Source organism: Oratosquilla oratoria, unplaced genomic scaffold, assembly GCF_046742065.1.
Source record: "Oratosquilla oratoria isolate Oo_2021 unplaced genomic scaffold, ASM4674206v1 SCAFFOLD50, whole genome shotgun sequence".
Lineage (NCBI taxonomy): Eukaryota > Metazoa > Arthropoda > Malacostraca > Stomatopoda > Squillidae > Oratosquilla > Oratosquilla oratoria.
Window position 1 is genome coordinate 1,774,079 of NW_027467714.1, and position 21,250 is coordinate 1,795,328.

At 40.6% G+C, this 21,250-nt stretch overlaps 1 protein-coding gene across 2 annotated transcripts in view; it reads right to left on the reverse strand.

Moving 5' to 3' along the window:
• The window catches only part of Cul1 (cullin 1), a 398,967-nt gene that overhangs the window by 139,179 nt on the left and 238,538 nt on the right, over positions 1-21,250 (reverse strand). The gene's annotated exons all lie outside the window — the stretch shown is intronic.

The following is a 21,250-nucleotide window of genomic DNA, read 5'->3' on the forward strand; positions in this document are numbered from 1 at the left end:
ATGATTGTTTATAATTCAATTTAAATACCACTGGTTTAAGATCAATAGTGATGAGGCTTATATGGATGAATTATTTTAAGAGAAACTTCAAGAGATTATGGAAGACACCAATGCATGATGTATTAATCATTGTTGGAGATATGAAAACAAAAGCTGGAAGAGAAACAGCATTTGTACAAATAGTAGCAAAAGAGTCTGCATAAGAGTAACAAGAATGGACTATGACAGGCATAATACTCCAACTGCCCTTCAATATGATGATGCCTACATGGGTGTCATGTGGCATGAGTGAGTATGAGGATGCTGGCACTGGAGTCTTGATTATATTTATTTTATAGTTGTAGCTGAGTGATCCCCATATTCTGTGAACTGGCTTGATCATATCTTCTGTGGTTATTATTATTCACAATGAAAGAGAACAAGTAATACAACTGTAACTTTATATTTTATAATGCAAGTATTGTGATGCCTCATCAAATCATTGTACATCAGGCAGCTGATGCTGCATACAAGAAATTGACTCATATCGAAGAGGAACAATCTAAGAAGTGGAAAGGAAACTGGCAGTTAAGGTAGCTGAAAGAATATTGGGATAGTTTGGGCATATGGAAAGACTGAAGAATGACCAGCAAAAAAAAAGTATGGAAGGCACAGGTCGAATAAACCTGAGGGGTTGGCCCGTGCCATATACAGACAGCCCTTCTCCACTTGCATCTATTTCTTACTTTCTCCCTTTCCTGATGAACTGATATTCCCCTTTAACACAATGCCCCCTTCACCTTATCCATTATCTCTCTCTAGGCTTACCCTGTCAGGGTAGGTTCACTCCATCCACCTTTATTTCCCACATTTCTTTGCTATTCTTTCTTTATTCAATCTTTCAATGTGTCCAGACTATCTCACTATTCTTATCTACACTATCTGCCAGGTTCCTTTCCACCCCTGCTCTCATCTTCACTTTCTCATTTCCCACTCCATCTGTCCTCATAATGGTTGAGTGAATATTCATTGACATGGCCCAAAAGAACTTCTCTTCATCTTCTCATAGCAAATAAGGAAGTAGGGTTGCCATTTAAATGAAGTTGCTGGCTTTGCTGTGTCTTGCTGTATTGCTCCTGACCCAGGCAAGGCAAGGGACAGGGATGACCCTTCATCCAAAACAAGCCAGAAGAGATGGGTGATGGGTGGGAGTGGTATGGCTGGCTACCTATCTAATAAGGAGGAAGAAGCCTATTGGTACATAGATACATAAAAAACATCACATAAACTTGACACTCAAAAACCAGACCACTGAAAATCTGGTTCCTTCAAATTTCTAGTAGGGATTTTGGAGCACATTTTCAAATTTACTGTGTTGGCATGACACTGTTTTCTGGAAGTGGCATTAAAGTTTTGATGGTGCTGTAATCCAGAATCAACTGTTGGACCTTGCTTGCACCTGGTAACTGGCATTCCTACTCTTATTTGCTGCTGTATAGCCCCATTGTGGATTCAGCAAGAAAAAGAGGTGGTGTAAATATAATCATGTGTTGTTGAATGCATTGTGGAAATACATACATCCACAAATATACCAAGGCTTTTTCCCCCTTACAAGGGAGGTAGCCAAAAAGGAAAAGGCATAAAATCATTCCCACCCCTTCCATCCCTCAATACACTCTACTCCCCTCCACCCTCCCTCCCATCTTGGCACCTCCTGGATGACGGGTCGTCCTTGCACCTTGTCCACTGCCCTGGGTGGCAGTGTCGCAAGCCACAGCATATCCACAACAAGGCCGCTTCATTAAATCGGCAACCCCCCCTCTCCGTCCCCCCATGCATAAAAAAAAGAAGACGGGGAGAAATCCCTTCGGGCTGCATCAAATTTTGCTCACACATACTACCTCACCCCCCATCCCTCCACCCATTCCACCTCATGCATCACAACATCATCCATATACAACCATTTTCCATTCATCCGTCTTCTGTCCTCTCCCGTCCTTCCTCAACAGACATTCCACTCTTTCCCAAAGCCCCCTTCACCCCATCCATCCACCTCATCCTAGAACGTCCCCTCATGTTCACTCCCTCCACATCTGCCTTCCATACCTCTTTTACTAGTCTTTTTTCACTCATTCTTTCCATGTGTCCAAACCATCCTAATACTCTTTCATCAACCCTATCTCCCAACTCCCTTTCCACCCCTGTTCTCCTCCTCACCTCTTCATTTCTCACTCTATCCAGCCTAGTAACCCCCATCATACTTCTCAGACACCTCATCTCAAACACATTCAAACTCCTTCTCTCTTCCTCTCTTATGTTCCATGTTTCTGCCCCATACAGTGCTGTTGGCACAATCACTCCTTCATACAGTCTCCTCTTAGCATCCATTCCCAAATGTCTATTCCTCATTACACTTTTTAATCCACCAAGGCATTTACTCGCTTCTCTCAGTCTACATTCTACCTCCACCTTCACTCCACCTTTTCCCGCCACATTTGCACCCAAGTATCTAAAACTATCCACTTCCTCCAATCGCTCTCCCTTAAGGGGGTACGCGACACCTGGGGGGGTGAATTTGGTCAAGATATGGCATTTTTCAAAACTGTGTTCAAAATGTTCGTATACCACTTAGAAATAAATCCCGACAAATAATTTTCCAGCCGCGCGCAATTTAAAGGTCCTGGGTGAGGTTTAAAAGGACAGATTTAAAGGCACAACCCACACTAGAGGGAGGCGTGCCACTTAGGACCTTCAGGCGCAGCGAATAACGTTGAAATTTGATTGAATTTACACTCGCCCAGTGTATCAACGGCCAATACGATTGTGGAGGGGAAGGAAGGAAGGTGGAGGGAGAATATTTCGCCAACTTTGTGCGAAACTAAGCGTTAGTTCCCGGCTAGCTCTGAAAAGGGAAGTTCGCATGTCTCATGAGCTCTCATTGCAATCTATTACTTTAGCTAGTACATATTACTCTTTAGTACAGTCATCATGGGTAGCAAAAAGAACAAAAGAACATCACAATGACAAAAAACAGCAGTTAAAGATGGCAAGCAGTCAAAGACGACTAAAGATCTCACCACCTCTCACTCCACCACCGCCCTCACCTGCACCTCTGTGACAGTGACAGAGGTAAAGGACAACATTAGACTAAACAATTCAAAGAGGAAGATTAAATCCAAAGAAGAAAGCAAGAGGAAAAAGATCAAGGCTATACAGGAAGAAGAAAGAAGATGGGACATCATATGATGCTGGAGGGGGTGCCCTACCAACATAGATTGGCGAGGGGAATCTGATGAGGAAAGAGAAGGCGCCCACTACTGGAAAATAAACCTCTTTCCAATGATTTAGATACCCTGAAGACCCCCAGCAGAGAGGTTTCATATGAAGAAACCGCCAAAGGTGCAAAAAAGCAAATTATATGATGTTGTCGTCTGTGCGTCGTCACTACTGTGACATACTTATACTTTAGTTTTTCAATATTTAAAGTACTTATAATTAAAATATGTTGATAATTTTTACTGTACTTACTTATTATAAGAATTAAGCCATGAAAAAATCAGTCAAATTGGTGAAACTATAAGTAAGTTACAGATATATTCATATTTCAAGTTGCCATATCTCCGTTCGATATTTTTCTACATTTTTTTAATCATAAAAAATCTAATATACATTAGATTTAGATGAAACTTACAGGGAATATTACTTTTAGTAACTGCTAGGGCCGATCGTTCCAATATTTTGAATAGGATGAAAGAGTTTGGAGTAATAATGGAAACAAGAGCAAAAAAATTGTATTTTTCACGATTTTTGCCAGACATTAAAATTGAAATGCCTGTATGCAAAAGTATAAAGGAAATTGTTCAATTACTCAATGATCGGCCCTAGGTGTGCCTACTGACTAATCATAGCCAAAAAATAAAACAAATTGGTCCACGAATAATGTTGCTGTGCACTTTTAAATGTCGCTACTGGTATACGTGCATGTGTACATGTGTACATGTGTACATGTGTACATACACCATTCTGCTTCACCTAAAATGTAGGCAATATGGATACCTATTTACCCGAGAAGTTTCAGCTCTTTACTCTAAATATTTTAGAAAATGACCTCCAGGTGTCGCGTACCCCCTTAACCCCTTCCATACGGTGCCGCACACGTAGGCGTCATGGACTTAGATCTCGGTGGCAGCAGCCAATGCCAGCCGTACGACGTGTCGTAATAATACTCGCATCATAAAATATAGTCACAGCTTATATCGATCGTTCTCTCTTCACCCGTGAATTTTGATAACCATAGAAAATGCGATTACAAAAGAATTAGAAAGAATGTCATTATGGAGGGGCGACTACAATAAATATAATCAAGACGCCGATATGGCAGCCTCGCGAATACACTCGCTCCCCATGACGCCTACGTGTGCGGCACCGTATGGAAGGGGTTAATGCTTACTTCCAGTCTGCTGCCACTTTCACCCCTTGTACATCTCATCACCTCACTTTTACCCACATTTATCTTTAGCTTTCTTCTTTCGCACACTCTCCAAAACTCTGTCACCAACTTCCTCAATCCCTCCTTCGATCCTGCAACAAGCGTAGTGTCGTCTGCAAACAACAGCTGGCTCACCTCCCACTTTTCTCCATTTTCTTTAACCATCTCCAATCCCTGACCCACTACCCTTGCATTTACCTCTCGCACTACCCGATCCATGTACAAGTTGAACAGCCAGGGCGACATAACGCATTCCTGACAAAGTCCCACCTTTACCTCAAACCACTCACTCTCTCCATTTCTTATCCTGACACATGCTCTTCTACTCTCGTAAAAACTCTTGACAGCTCCTAGAAGCATTCCTCTTATCCCTTATATCCGCAAAACCTCCCACAGTGCCTTCCTGTTTACCCTGTTGTAAGCCTTTTCCAAATCCATTAAAGCCCAAAAAACATCCTTCCCCTTTCCTATAGCTTTCTCATATATCTGTCTTACCACAAAGATCTGATCTACACAACCTCTACCCATCCTAAATCCACACTATTCCTCACCAATTACTCCCTCTGTTCCTCTCCTAATCCTCTCTATCAAAATCCTCCCATAAGCTTTCCCAACTCTACTTAACAAGCTAATCCCTCTGAAACTACTACACTCACACTTGTCCACTTTTCTCTTGTAAAGTGGAACTATACAGGCACTCCTCCAGTCCTCTGGCACTCTACCCTCTCTCCAGCAAACATGAAATAACCTCACCAGCCAGTCCATAATCACTGTACCTCCTTTTTTTTTAGACATTCTGCATGGCATCCATCCAGACCAGGTGCCTTACCTGCTTTCATCATCTTAACAACTCCCTTCACTTCATCCTTCCTTATTTCTCCTCCATTTTCCTCACTCATCAGTCATTTTCTTAGCACTTCCCACTGCAACTATCCCTCCCTATCCTCCTTCACATTAAGCAACTCCCTAAAATATTCTGCCCATCTTCCCCTTACTGCCTTCTCTTCCATTATCATCTCTCCATCTGCATCTTTTACCTTTTCTTCTCTACTTGATTCGCCTCCTCTTCCTCTCTTAATTTCTTTCCAAGACATCTTTTTATTACTTTCAAAATTTTCTGTCATACTCTTACCCCATTTTACATCTGCTTTCCTTTTTGCCTCCTTTACCTTGTGCTTTACTTCTCTTTTCTTTTCTCTGTACCTCTCATATGACTCCCTCGTCCCATTTTGTGGCCAATCTGTGAAAGCTCGTGTCTTCTCTTCTACAACCTTCTTTGTTTCCTAACCCCACCATTCTCTACCCTTCCTTGTTTCCTCCTGTCCTTGTTCCACACACCATCTTTGCACACTTTGCGACTCCCTCCTTGAACCATCCCCATTCCTCCTAGCTCTACTCTATCCTTCACTCCCTCCCACTCCTCTCTCAGCAGTTTTTTGTACTCCTTCTCCTTTACTTTTTCATTTAAAGAGTTCACTCTAAGCACCTCCCTACCTTTTGTCCTTTTCCTCTTTCTCCATCTATCCTCCACTCTCAATGTACCTTCCACCAAAAAATGATCTGATATTCCCCCACCCTCTCCCATTAGCACATGTACATCCTTAACTCTTCCTATTATACTCCTATCTGCCACTACATAGTCCATTAACACTCTATCTACTGCCCTTCCATCCACCACCCTCTCCCATGTATACTTATGCTTGACTATCTTCCGAAACACTGTACACTCACTATCCGAGTTACGACCTGTGCGACTTTAGTCCACCCGTACTTACGACCACATTCAGCAGATGCCTACATGCACATATTATGAGTTTACTGGTTTACTGTACGTTTGCATGTGGCGTCCAGCATCCCGTACGACAGTTACGGCAGCACAGCATCTCACCCAGGTTGCGCTGTCTGCCATAATTATGGTATTTCTACCATAATTTAGTGTGTGTCTACCATCTACCATACAGTGTCTACCATATACCATAATTTTACTGGCATTGATATTATACCGTATTTAGATTCCCAGTTCCCACCGATAATCAGGGCAGGTGGAAATGGTCAGAAAGAGCAGTTTTGCCAGATCGGTGATACACACTTCCCCGAAAGCCAAGACAGAGAGTCGGTTTACAGTAGTCCTGCATTCGTACTTTTCATTCTGGTTTGAGTTCTCTATTGGTCGAAAGTCGAAAGCTGTAGTGTACGAACATAGATACAAATAGCTTTAACCCAAGTCTATGATATTCCTGGAGTTCTGAAGTATAATATCTTATATTCAATAAGACAATATATCTCACTGTACTATTCCATGCATAGAATATTTATTTGATGAAATAACGTTATGCTATGATTATCGTTCTTTTCTTATGAAGAGAGACCAAACGTTTTCGCATGGGAGGCGACAATTGAGCCCAGTGCATAGAAGCGAATCTTGTACTTGTTTTCATGTACATTTGAGGGAATTATTTCAAATGTTATTAAGCCTTTATTACTTCAACCTCTTTTTATTAATTATGCCTCGACCAGCGGATACCAACGGATCCCCCATGGTACCTCACCAGACCTACTGCCTGATCTTTCCCTCGACCGTACGCACGAAGAAAGTGTGGATGACGTGCAACCAAAAAGTGCATTTTAATTTTGTTTTTTGTTTTTTACATGCCTATTTTCTATTTTTATATTTTGTATCTTTGTGTTAATTTGTATTTTCGGTCTCTAATAAGAATCCTGTGTAATATATTTTCTTTCTTTACCCTATCCTATTAATTTATTATTATCAATTTATTATTTAGTATAACAATCAAAGAGTATTGGATATTTTGCACTGAGAATGTTCTACAATGAGGCCACAAACGAGACATTTGAGCTGGATTTACGTTCTGCATCATATGTCCTTGAGTATACACCTCGAATGTATATGGTCCGAGTTACGACCGTTTCGACTTACGACCGGTTGGTCGGAACCGATCTAGGTCGTAACTCGGATAGTGAGTGTATTTGCTATCATCAACTCTCTTTCTAGACACATCTCCACCATCAACTCTCCACTATGATTCTTTCCTGGAACTACACATTTCCCAACCACTCCGTCAATTGGTTCATTTCCTACCCTAGTGGAAATGCTTAAAAAATTGGAAATGTTTAAAAAATTACATTCAATGAAGTGTAAGTATCAATCCCTGTTAATGAGGCACCTAGTAAGTTCAATTAATTCAGGCACCCCAATACAGAAGTTCATAAAAGAATTTAACATTAAGGATGGAATGTACGGTGTTACCAATGCGTGGAAATCTGGGGTATTGGCTGCATATTATTGTGGTAAAGTAGTATGCAGTTGATACTTTAGGGTCTATATGGGGCACCCCTATGGACCAGAGCCACATCATTTTGTCTGTGATAGAGGAAGACTGTTCATAAACAAATTATGACACTTTTATTATATTATAACTGTCCCTCCGTTATGCTGTCCCCCAACCCCTTGTTACTGTCCTGTACCATTTATCTGAATATTAATTTCCATTTTTCACCTATCCTGTGGTGGGGGATAGAATGCTGCCACCGAGTCTTCCCACTTGAGTCGGAGAAGGCGGGGGAGGGGGGGGTGTGTGTATTAGGACTAGGAATCCTGCTACCTGTAGCCCCCAAAAAAGTAAAGGCATAAGAGGGTTTGGGAGTTTTCCAACCAATATCCTAGGGTTTGGGCCTTTTAATTTGCATGGATATGGTACAAATGAGAGTAAAAGGGAAGAGATAGGCAGTATGTTTGTGAGAAGAAAGATGGAGGTGTTGGCTTTGAGTGAAACTAAATTGAAAGGGAAGGAAGTGTGAGTTTGGGAGTGTAGTTGGGAGGTTCTCAGGAGTGAAGAGGGGATGAGGGAGAAAAAGGGTGGCTATACTAGTAAGTGAAGAGACAGGTAAGCATATAGTGGAGTGGAAGGTTTCTTCAAGGTTGATGTGGAAGAAGGTGAAGCTGGGAAGGGCGATGTGGGTTTTTGTAAGTGTGTATGGGCATGATAGTCACAAAAACTTAGAGGAAACGGAGACTTTTTGGGTATATATAAATGAGTTCATAGAGGGATTAGGGAGAAATGTCAATGTAGTTGTATTGGGAGACCTTAATGCTAGGGTAGGAAATGAACCAATTGATGGAGTGATTGGTTAATGTAGAGTTCCAGGTAAAAATCAATGTGGAGAATTGATGATGTGATTCAAAAGAGAGTTGATGATAGCAAATACAGTCTTTAGGAAGAAAGTCAAGCTTAAGTACACATGGGGGAGGGTGGTGGATGGAAGGGTGGTAGATAGAGCATTAATGGACTATAAAGTAGCGACCAGGAGTATGGAAGGAAGAGTTAAGGATGTACATGTTCTAAGGGGAGAGAGTGGGGGAATATCAGATCATTTTCTAGTGGAAGGTAAATTGAGAGTGGAGAATAGGTGGAGAAAGAGGAAAAGGGCAGAGGGTAGGGAGGTACTTAGAGTGAACTGCTTAAATGAGAAAGAAAAGGAGAAGGAGTACAAGAACAAGCCGAGAGAGGAGTGGGAGGGAGTGAAGGATGGAGTAGAGCTAGGAGTGGAGGAGGAATGGGGATGGTTCAAAGAGGGAGTCATAAGGTGTGCAAAGATGGTGTGTGGAACAAGGAGGACGGGAGGAAATAGAAGGAAGGGTAGTGAGTTGTGGGATGAGGAAGCAAAGAAAGGTGTAGAAGAGAAGAAGCGAGCTTTCATAGATTGGCTACAAATTAGGACAAGGAAATCGTATGAGAGGTACAAAGTAAAGAGAAGGGAAGTTAAGCAGGGTAAGAGTATGACAGAAATTTTGAAAGTAATAAAAAGATGTTTTGGAAAGAAATTAAAAGAGGAAGAGGAGGTGAATCAAGTAGAGAAGAAAAGGTAAAAGGTGCAGATGGAGAGATGATAATGGAAGAGAAGGCAGTGAGAGGAAGGTGGGAAGGGTATTTTAAGGAGTTGCTTAATGTAAAGGAGGATAGGGAGGGAAAAGTAGTTGCAGTGGGAAGCGCTTAGAAAATGAGTGTCGAGTGAAGAAAATGGAGGAGAAATAGGGAAAGATGAAGTGAAAGCAGATGTTAAGATGATGAGAGCAGGTAAGGCACCTGGGTTGGATGGATGCCATGCAGAATGTCTGAAGAAAGGAGGTACAGTTATGGTGGACTGGCTGGTGAGGTTATTTATTGTTTGGCTAAAAGAGGGTAGAGTGCTTGAGGACTGGAGGAGTGCCTGTATAGTTCTGCTTTACAAGGGAAAGGGGGACAAGTGTGAGTGTAGTAGTTTCAGAGGGATCAGCTTGTTGAGTGTAGTTGGGAAAACTTATGGGATGGTCTTGATTGAGAGGATTAGGACAGGAACAGAGGGAGTAATTGGTGAGGAACAGTGTGGTTTTAGGAAAGGTAGGGGTTGTGTAATCAGGTCTTTGTGGTAAGACAGATATGTGAGAAAGCTATAAGAAAAGGTAAGGATGTTTTTTGGGCTTTTCTGGATTTGGATAAGGCTTACGACCAGGTAGACAGGAAGGCACTGTGGGAGGTATTACAGATATATGGGATAGGAGGAAAGCTTTTAAGGGTAGTCAAGAGTTTCAACAGTAGTAGAGCTTGTTCGCCTCTGGAGTATTGGCTGCATGTTATTGTGGCAAAGTAGCATGCAGCTGATACTTTAAGGTCTATATGGGGTGCCCCTACGGATGAGAGCCACATATAATTTTGTCTGTCATAAAGGAAAACTCTGTTCATACAGAAATTATGACACTTTTATAATATGACTGTCCTTCTGTTATGCTGTCCCACAACCCCTTGTTACTGTCCTGTACCATTTCTCTGAATATTCATTTCCTTTTTTTGCCTACCCTGTGGTGGGAGAAAAGAATGCTACCACCAAGTCTTCCCACTTGAGTTGTGACGGGTGACAAAAAACGGGATGGGGGATGGGATTACGAGTCCTGCTACCTTCAGCCCCAAAGGGGACATTCCTAAAAAAAGTAAAGGCATAAAAGGGTTTGGGAGTTTTCCAACAAATACCCTAAGGTTTGGGTCTTTTAAGGTGAGTGGATGTGGTACAGATGAGAGTAAAATGGAAGAGATAGGCAGTATGTTTGTGAGAAGAAAGATGGATGTGCTGGCTTTGAATCTAAAATGAAAGGGAAGGGCAACTGTGAGTTTGGGAGTGTAGTTGGGAGGTTCTCAAGAGTGAAGAGGGGACGAGGGAGAGAAGGGGTGGCTATAATAGTAAGTGAAGAGATAGGTAAGTGTATAGTGGAGTGGAAGGAGGTTTCTTCAAGGTTGATGTGGATGAAGGTGAAGCTGGGAAGGGAGATGTAGGTATTTGTAAGTGTGTATGGGCAGGGTAGTGAGAAGTGTAGAGGAAAGGGAGGCTTTTAGGGTAGATTTAAATGAGTGCATACAGGGATTAGGGAGAAATGTCAATGTAGTGGTATTGGGAGACCTTAATGCTAGGGTAGGAAATGAACCAATAAATGGAAAGATTGGGAAGTATGGAGTACCAGGTAAATATCAGTGCAGAACTGATGATGTGTCTTGAAAGAGAGTTGATGATAGCATATACAGTGTTTAGGAAGAAAGTAAAGAATAAGTACACATGGTAGAGGGTGGTGGATGGAAGGGTGGTAGCGTTAATGGACTATATAGTGGTGACCAGGAGTATGGTAGGAAGAGTTAAGGATGTACATGTTCTAAGGGGAGAGAGTGGGGGAATATCAGATCATTTTCTGGTGGAAGGTAAATTGAGAGTGGAGAATAGGTGGAGAAAGAGGAAAAGGGCAGAGGGTAGGGAGGTACTTAGAGTGAACTGCTTGAATGAGAAAGAAAAGGAGTTTAAGAAGCTGAGAAAGGAGTGGGAGGGAGTGAAGGATAGTGTAGAACTAGGAGTGGAGGAGGAATGGGGATAGTTCAAGGAGGGAGTCATAAGGTGTGCAAAGATGGTGTGTGGAACAAGGAGAACGGGAGGAAATAGAAGGAAGGGAAGCGAGTTGTGGGATGAGGAAGCAAAGAAGGTTGTAGAAGAGAAGAAGCAGGCATTCATAGATTGGCTACAAATTAGGACAAGGAAATCGTATGAGAGGTACAAAGTAAAGAAAAGGGAAGTTAAGCATAAGATAAAGGAAGCAAAGAGGAGAGCAGACGTGAAGTGGGATAAGAGTATGACAGAAAATTTTGAAAGTAATAAAAAGATGTTTTGGAAAGAAATTAAAAGAGGAAGAGGAGGCGAATCAAGTAGAGAAAAAAAGGTAAAGGTGCAGATGGAGAGATGATAATGGAAGAGAAGGCAGTGAGAGGAAGGTGGGAAGAGTATTTTAGTGAGTTGCTAAATGTGAAGGAGGATAGGGAGGGAAAGGTAGTTGCAGTGGGAAGCAATAAGAAAATGAGAGTGATGAATGAGGAAAATGAAGGAGCAATAGGGAAGGATGAAGTGAAAGCAGCTGTTAAGATGATGAGAGGAGGTAAGGCACCTGGGTGGGATGGATGCCATGCAGAATGTCTGAAGGAGGTACAGTTATGGTAACTGGCTGGGGAGGTTATTTAATGTTTGTTTAAGGGAGGGTAGAGTGCCGGAGGACTGGAGGAGTGCCTGTATAGTTCCACTTTACAAGGGAAAGGGAGACAAGTGTGAGTGTAGTAGTTTCAGAGGGATCAGCTTGTTGAGTGTAGTTGGGAAGGCTTATGGGAGGGTCTTGATTGAGAGGATTAGGAGAGGAACAGAGGGAGTAATCAATGAGGAACAGTGTGGTTTTAGGATAGGTAGGGGTTGTGTAGATCAGATGTTTTTGGTAAGACAGATATGTGAGAAAGCTATAGGAAAAGGTAAGGATGTTTTTTGGGCTTTTATGGATTTGGATAAGGCTTATGACAGGGTAGACAGGAAGGCACTATGAGAGGTATTGCAGATATATGGGATAGGAGGAAAGCTGTTAAGAGCAGTCAAGAGTTTTTAGGAGAGTAGTAGAGCTTGTGTTAGGATTAGTAATGGAGAGAGTGAATGGTTTGAGGTAAAGGTGGGACTTCATCAGGGATGTGCTATGTTACCCTGGCTGTTCAATCTATACATGGATGGGGTGGTGCGTGAGATGAATGCAAGGGTAGTGGATCAGGGGTTGGAGATGGTTAAAGATAATGGGGACAAGTGGGAAATAAGCCCATTGTTATTTGCTGACAACACTGTGCTTGTAGCAGGATCAGAGGAGGGATTGAGGAAGCTAGTAACAGAGTTTGAGAAGGTGTGTGAAAGAAGGAAGCTCAAAATAAATGTGGGTAAATGGTGATGATATTTACAAGGGGAGAGAGTGACACTAGGCTGGAAGTGAGCATTAAGGGTGAGAGACTGGAGGTAGTGGATAGTTTTATATACTTGGATGCAAATGTGACAGGAAAAGGGAGGAGTGGGGGTGGAGGTAGAATCTTGATTGAGAAAGTGAGTAAATGCCTTGGTGGATTAAAAAGTGTAATGAGAAATAGACATTTGGGAATGGATGCTAAGGAGTGATTGTGCCAACAGCACTGTATGGGGCAGAAACATGGAACATAAGAGAGGAAGAGAGAAGGAGTTTGAATGTGTTTGAGATGAAATGTCTGAGAAGTATGATAGGGGTTACTAGGCTAGATAGAGTGAGAAATGAGGAGGTGGGGAGGAGAACAGGGGTGGAAAGGGAACTGGGAGATAGGGTTGATGAAAGAGTATTAGGATGGTTTGGACACATGGAAAGAATGAGTGAAGAAAGACTAGTAAAAGAGGTGTGGAAGGCAGAGGTGGAAGGAGTGAATATGAGGGGGCATCCTAGGATTTCAGAGAGTGAAGGAATTTTACATTCATGATGTTTCAAATCAATGTACAGTCACCCATAATTGTCTGACACTTATGGAAAACATGTTTATAGTTTTTGTGGATTTTTTGGCAAATATTTATCACTTTGTTATGTAGTAAATTGATTTTTTGGTATCGTCTTTTTTTTATAATTTCATGGAGGATATCCGATTGTGTTTTTTATTATTTTGGTAAATGTTTTTGTAAGCATCCATCACACCATTTTTGCCCAGCCACATTTTGTATTACGCAAAAAAAAAAAAAAAAAAAAAAAGTGGCCTATACTAACATTGATGGATTAATTTCAGGACTGAATGAACTACATGATTACACGTTAGAAGACAAACCAGACATTGGTAACTGTGGAGATGAAATTATGGGGTTCAATACATACATATACCAAAGGCTTTTTCCCCCTTACACAGGAGGTAGCCAAAACAAAATGGCATAGAAGCCACTCCCACCCATTCCATCCCCTACATACTCCACTCCCCTCTACCCTCTTATCTTGGCACCTCATGGATGACAGGTCATCCTTGCATCCTGTCCACTGCCCTGGGTCAAAAGCAGTGTTGCAACACACAGCACATCCACAGCAAGGCTGCTTCATTAATTTGGTGACCACCCCCTCTCAATCCCCTCACACAGAGGAAAAAACAGTGAGAAATCCCTTCGGGCTGCGTCAATTTATTTCTCATACATACTCCCTCACCTCCTATACCCCACCCACTCTCCCTCATGCATCACAGCAACATCCATACACAACCATTCTCCATTCACCCCTATCTTCTGTCCTCTCTCGTCCTTCCTCAACAGACATTAACCTCTTTCCCAACGCCCCTTTTACCCCATCCATCTATCTCATCCTAGTATATCCTCTCATGTTTACTCCTTCCACAACTCTTTTACTAATCTTTCTTCACTCAATGTTTCCATGTGTCCAAAACATCCTAATACTCTTTCATCAACCCTATCTCCCAACTCCCTTTCCTTGGGGAGATGGGACTGCTCGGACAGTCTAGGGAACGACAACAACAACAACTCCCTTTCCATCCGTTCTCCTCACCTCATTTCTCACTCTAGCCTAGTAACCCATATCATACTTCTCTGGCATTTCATCTCAAACACATTCAAACTCCTCTCTTCCTCTCTTATGTTCCATGTTTCTGCCCCATACAGTGCTGTCGGCACAATCACTCCTTCATACAATCTCCTCTTAGCATCCATTCCCAAATGTCTATTTCTCATTACAGTTTTTAATACACCAAGATATTTACTCACTTCTCTCAATCTATATTATACCTCCACCCCCACTCCTCCCTTTCATCCCACATTCAAAACCATGTATCTAAAACTATCCACTTCCTCCAGTCTCTCTCCCTTAATACTCATTTCCACTCTGCTGCCACTTTCTCCTCTTGTACATCATCACCTTACTTTTGCCCACATTTATCTTCAACTTTCTTCTTTCATACACCTTCCCAAACTCTGTCACTAACTTCCTCAATCCCTCCTCTGATCCTGCTACAAGCACAGTGTCATCAGCAAACAACAACTGGCTTATCTCTCACTTTTCTCCATTTTCTAAGGGAGTGTCGCATCGTTTTATTGAGGTGAAATTTTTTTCTTCAAATATGTGTTTAATAAATATAGATATAAATACCCCTTACATTAGTGTGTAATTCCTCAGGGTATTGTGTTCCTCCCATGTATATATAAGGCATAGTGAATATTTGATGAAGATATTGTGAGCTCTAGTGAAGCTCTAATTATTTAATGGAAAATCCTTCCACATCATTCAGCTTGGTATGAAATGAAAGCTTAGAGTCTGGGGAACAAATCTTACTGAATACATTTTTTCATACTAATACCTCTGATTTTTTATTTGTTTCTCTGAATAATTAAAAAATGTTGCAAAATTCAGGTTTCAATTTTTTTTTAATAAAAAAAAAAAAAAAAAAAAAAACATTACTGTAGAAAATAAAACTCATGTTTTCTTTCAAATGAAACAAAAACTCCATATAGAACAACTGAAGATATTACAACAGAAAGAACAAAAACATAAACCTTACAGGACGGGGGACTTAAATTTTTTGTGACCATTTGTTTGATGGTTGCAATGTATAGCAAATCTCCAATTTCCTCTTTGCTGATGAAGTGTGAGGTGAGGGTGAGTGGTATGGTGTGGGTGAAGGTGTAAGGTGGGCGTGGCTAGTAAATGCTTGCGGAGTGCTGGGTGAAGCTGTGCTGCTTTTCTCCTCTTTCTTTTTCCTTGTTCTTGTTTCTATTTCAGGCACTCATGGGCCCTCTCTATATTCTGCCACTTCACTCTCGTTTCTCGTTAATTTTTTCATGATCACAGCAACAATACAGGGCGAGGAATCAAAATTGTGTACAGTGAGAGTGCCAGGAGTGACATCACCTTACTTTGACCTTTTCAATAGTACTGGTGCCCTGTCCATTGTCTTTGTGGGGTATGCAGGTGGGAGTTGCCAAATATCTCCATAAAAAGAATTCTGTAGCAAAAAACGAAATAGCTACAGAAATGTTGACGCTACTTCAATATACAGAATGCTTTTTATGCAATGGGGTTGCCAGAAGTTTCCAATATTTTGTTTATTTGATGCTGTATAAAAAAATAGAAACGAAATACAGTTGTATAAATTAATATGAGTGTTGCCACCATCATAGAGATTCTTTTGAAATGTTTACTTAAAATTTGCTCATGTACCAGAATTTTTCAAATGATTGCTGGTGACACTCCCTTAACCTCTCCAATCCCTGACCCACTACCCTTGCATTCACCTCTTGCACCACCCCATCCATGTATAAGTTGAACAGCCAGGGCAACATAACACATCCCTGACGAAGTCCCACCTTTACCTCAAACCACTCACTCTCTCCATTTCTAATCCTAACACAAGCTCTACTACTCTCATAAAAACCCTTGACTGCTCTTAACAGCTTTCCTCCTATCTCATATATCTGCAAAATCTCCCACAGTGTCTTCCTGTCAACCCTGTTATAAGCCTTTTCTATATCCATAAAAATCCAAAAAACATCCTTACCTTTTCCTATAGCTTTCTCACATATCTGTCTTACCACAAACATCTGATCTACACAACCCCTACCTGGTGGTTCAATACCACCCATTAACGTTGGACAAGGGTTATACAATTACTGGATTAAAAACAGAAATGGAAAACAGGGAGGAATCATGTTCTTGACCAAGAAAAACTGGAATGTGACAAAAATTACTGAGGACAAAAGCAATGTAGAACTGATCATGATAGAAGTCAATGACAAGGACATGAAAATTAGAAAGTTTGTGGTAATTTATGTACCTCAAAAATGAGCTCTTGGATAGAGAACGAGCATATGAAAATGCTAGAAGATACAAGCCGTTCATTAAACGAGATACTAATGAGCGGAGGTAACCTGGTAATCATGGTGGACTTTAACTGCAAAGAAATTTGTTGGGAGAAAATGACAGTGAAAGGTGGAGAGGATCTGTGGGGTAATGTATTACTGGATATGACCATGGAGTATACAATGATACAGTGGGTCAAGGAAAGCACCAGATACAGAAGTAACGAGGAACTGTTGAGACTAGATTTAATATTTACAATGGAACCTGAAATTGTGGATAAAATTGAAAGCAAGACACCACTTGAAAAGAGTGACCATATACTTATAGAGACTGAACTAAAAGAAGAAATATATATGGAAAGGAATGAAAAGTATAGGAAAGGAAGATTGATGTACAACAATACAGACTTGGAAAATTAAAGAAATTCTTTCAAAATGCAAATTGGGAAAAATTCTACGTGGAAGAGAAATGGGAGATCTTGATGGATAACTATAATGAAGGAGTGAATACGTATGTACCAAGACAGAAAGAAGAGAGGGTGTATATTAAATGCTGGTCTAACAGAAGATGCAGTGAGGCAAAAGATAGAATAGACAAAGCTTGGAAAAGATGGAGAAAAGATAAAATACCTGGAAAATGGCAAATATATATAAACTAAAGAAATGAGTATGTAAAAGTGCGAAGAGAGGAAAAAAGGAACCATGACAGAGATTCTAGAAAAATGCAAAGAGCAACCTAAACTATTCTATGGATATATAAATGGCAAATTTAAAAATAAACAGGAAAAGGTGAAACTATGCCAAGGAAATACAGAATACACAGAAGATCTAGATATGGTTGAAGTCAGGAATAAACTTTAAGTCAGTTTTCACAAGAGAGAAGCCACAGTATTGGGACAAAGGAAGTGAAGTGTGATCTCCCCCACGAGTAAAGTAATAACATAAAAAGAAATAATGGAGCATTTAACAAAGCTTGATGTTAGGAAACTGCATGGCCCGGATGGAATTGCAAACTGGATTCTAATAGAATGCAAAGAACCAATGGACAAAATATATAACATAAGTTGCTCACATAATGAAGGAAAAATACCAAAAGACTGGAAAAATGCCAACATTGTACCAATATATAAATGAGGAAACAAGGAAGAACCAACTAATCATAGACCAATCTCACTAACAAGCACTATAACCAAAATTTGTGAGAAAATTATCAAGAATATATGGATAAAACACCTGGAAGAAAATAATATAAAAAACCCAAGATAATTTGTGTTCAGACAGGGAAGATAATGTACCTCAAATATAATCTGTTTTTACACAAGACTAATATAGTGAGTCCTCCTAATAAGGTAATTCTTTATCCGGTAAATTCACAGTTACAGTATTTGGTAATTACTACCCTCGATTCTATTTACAGTAAAAAAAATTCACAGATACGGTATCTGCTCGTGTTTTGTTTACACCGTACCGTGGCGCCATGTGGCCACCACAACAATCTGTCTCTTCCCAAGTTTCCCTTTGAACATAAGTTAAATCCTTATGGTGTGTTTTTTGTGGATTATTATCACGACGCATAGTGACACACCCATAATGGCCACAAATTGTTCTGCAGACACTACTGGAGTTGAAAAGACAAAGTGAAGGAGTAGTCTGACATTGGAGGTAAAATTAGATATTTTGAAGAGGAAAGAGCAGGGAGATGGTATGTCTGCCATAAGTCGAAACTTGGGCCTAGCCCAGTCGACAGTCTGGACGGTGCTGATTGATTGATTGATTAATCAGTGGGGAAAAGCCCGGCACAGGGTCGTTAGACCATTCGTGCCACGGGATAAAATAGATAACGAGGTTAAAATATTAAATTCTAAAAATTAAAACAACTACAAGGTTACTGTCTGATTAATTATTAAAATAACCTACGAAATATATACGAAACCTAGACATTAAGCAGCAAACTACACAAGAAGTAAGACTACTAATAAATAGGTACAACACAGTTAAAATTAAATATAATAAAACAAATTAACCTCTTTTAAAAATCCTACAAGGGGTTGTATCATGGGTGTAACACCAAGCACCTTATGGAGGTCAGGAGGAAGGCCCCACTTCTGCCACCAAGGCTTGTAGTATCTGCACTCAAGCAGGAAATGACGGACGGAAAAGGGGGAGCCACACCTCACGCAAGAAGGGGGAATCCGGGGAAGAATAAATAAAAATTTGTGAGTTACCTTTGTATGTCCAATACGTAAACAGTTTAAAAGTTTCGGATAAAAACGGTTGTGGTGGGAAAGGAGTGGCCAGCGATCTGCAGAACATTTTATGCTCCATAGTTTTTGGTTCGTTCTAATATTGTCCCAGGCGGTGTCAAACTTTCTACACACGCGGGAGGAGATGGTAGTGCGGATGTCGGAAAAGGGAGAGTCCCCGCGCGATGGTAAGGGACGGGCCACCGCCTGGACGGTGCTGAAGAATCGTCTGCTCACTCAGCAAAAGATGAGTAAGGGCTGAGATTCCTACTGTCCCTTAGCCTAGGGAGGGACATCATCTGATAGAATACATGCCGAGTGAGAGGTAAATGAAAACATTTTCTGTTTATTTCTTTGCGCAGTACTTTATATTTTCTTATGTGACTATTTTCATGTATGTAGGGATGACTTTCGATGTACTGGAACACATATCCTATTATTACATGTTATAATGGGTTCGGTATAAGTTAATTTCAATTTGTGGTAAGGTTTTCAGGAATGCATATGTAAAGTATAATGAGGACTTACTGTAGATATAATACAAGAAAGGGATAGATGGACTGATTATGATTTCTTGGACTTACAAAAACTTCCAACAAGGTACCACACAAAAAAAAAAAAAATCATTAAAATAATTGGAAAATATAAGAGGGATACAAGGCAACCTGCTAAACTGGATGGAGGACTTCCTAATTGGTACAAAAATGAGAGTAGTACCGTATTTTTTGGACCATAAGGCGCGGGCAAAATCCTTAAAATCGGCCAAAATTGGGTGGTGCGCCTTATGTGAGGCTTCATTGCAAAAGAATGCCTAGGACAGTGACGTACTATTTTCACACGTTTTGTAGCTAGCCTGCCGACGGCGACAGTGCATAGCCATAGCAAAAGTTACAACCAAGTTATAACCAAGATGCATGTACAATAAACTCGCGCTTATACGAACACGTTTTAACCGAATAATCGCATTAACCGAACATTTTCTCAATACGGTAGCCATCGCATTAACCGAACATTTTCTCAATACGGTAGCCATCGCTTCAACCGAATGTATTTGGATCTCAACCGAACATTCAAACACCCCGTCCCCTCTTCCGCCACCCCCGCGACACCCGTAAGCTTCACCAAGTGCTCACATGGTGGCAGCACACTCCATGTTTACACCTGATCGGCTGTTTGGCGGTACATACATTCGTGAGTCCTCTCGGTGACGATACAGTAACACAAGCTCTCCTTAAACATTTTCTCTATATACTCTATAGAATATGTTTATGAACTATTATAAGCATTTCCATGTGTATGTTAAGTGTACAGGTACGAATATGGCAGCTGACATTACCGTACAAAACTCTACGGGAATGAAACATACAAAGTCAGATTAACCGAACATTTCGATTAATCGGACATTTCTAATCCCCCTTGGAGTTCGGATAAGTGGAAGTTTACTGTATCTTGACAAGAAAATTGCAAAAACTTCGACAGTTTTCGAGTCCATGCCACCGCATACATTCACGCTATCATGGCTATGACATGATAGCGTCCACAACACAGCCATTTTGCATTGGTCTAGTCTCGCTCCACTCAGACTGTAATAATTTTGTATTTTTTTAGTTTCGAACATGGGTGCAATATAGCAATAGAAAATTAATTATTAATTTTGTAAATTAAAATGTATCAACGTAATATACAATTTTGTGGGTGGAAATGAAAATAAAAAATACCTTGCTACAAGCAAATATGCTTATGAACGAATTCGGTAGCATAGGAACTTTGTATACCCCACAAGCTGAGAGAGCGGTTGAAAAGCCTGCCAACGTCTCTCACGACGACGACAACGAGGACAACCCGGATAACATTTAATTTGCAGGTAACAAATATGGCGTACCGGTCGTCTGACAAGACTTTGTTACTTATGAAATCTGTTTTAGTACCTTTTTTGTTTTTTATTTCCGCTCACAAAATTGCATATTACGTTGATACATTATAATTTACAAAATTAATAATTAATTTTCTATTGCTATATTGCGCCCATGGTCGAAACTAAAAATTTACCTTCATTTGTAATCTTGTGTTTTTAAGTAAAAAGAGAATTCCGGGAATAAAACTGCTAATGTTGGTTTTATTCTCCACAATTCCCGTAACGTGTTTATGTTGTTTTTTAGGGGTATTGGTAGGGCAGACCGTCTATGGAGGTGGTCTGATTTCACTGACCAAAAAAAAAAATACATATATAATTTATTTTTGTAATTTTGCTCAATCCCAACCGATTTTTCTCATTCAACAACGAAAATGTTCAGTTCTGAATGCACTCACATATGCATGATTATCCAATGACGAGACCAGCTGCGCC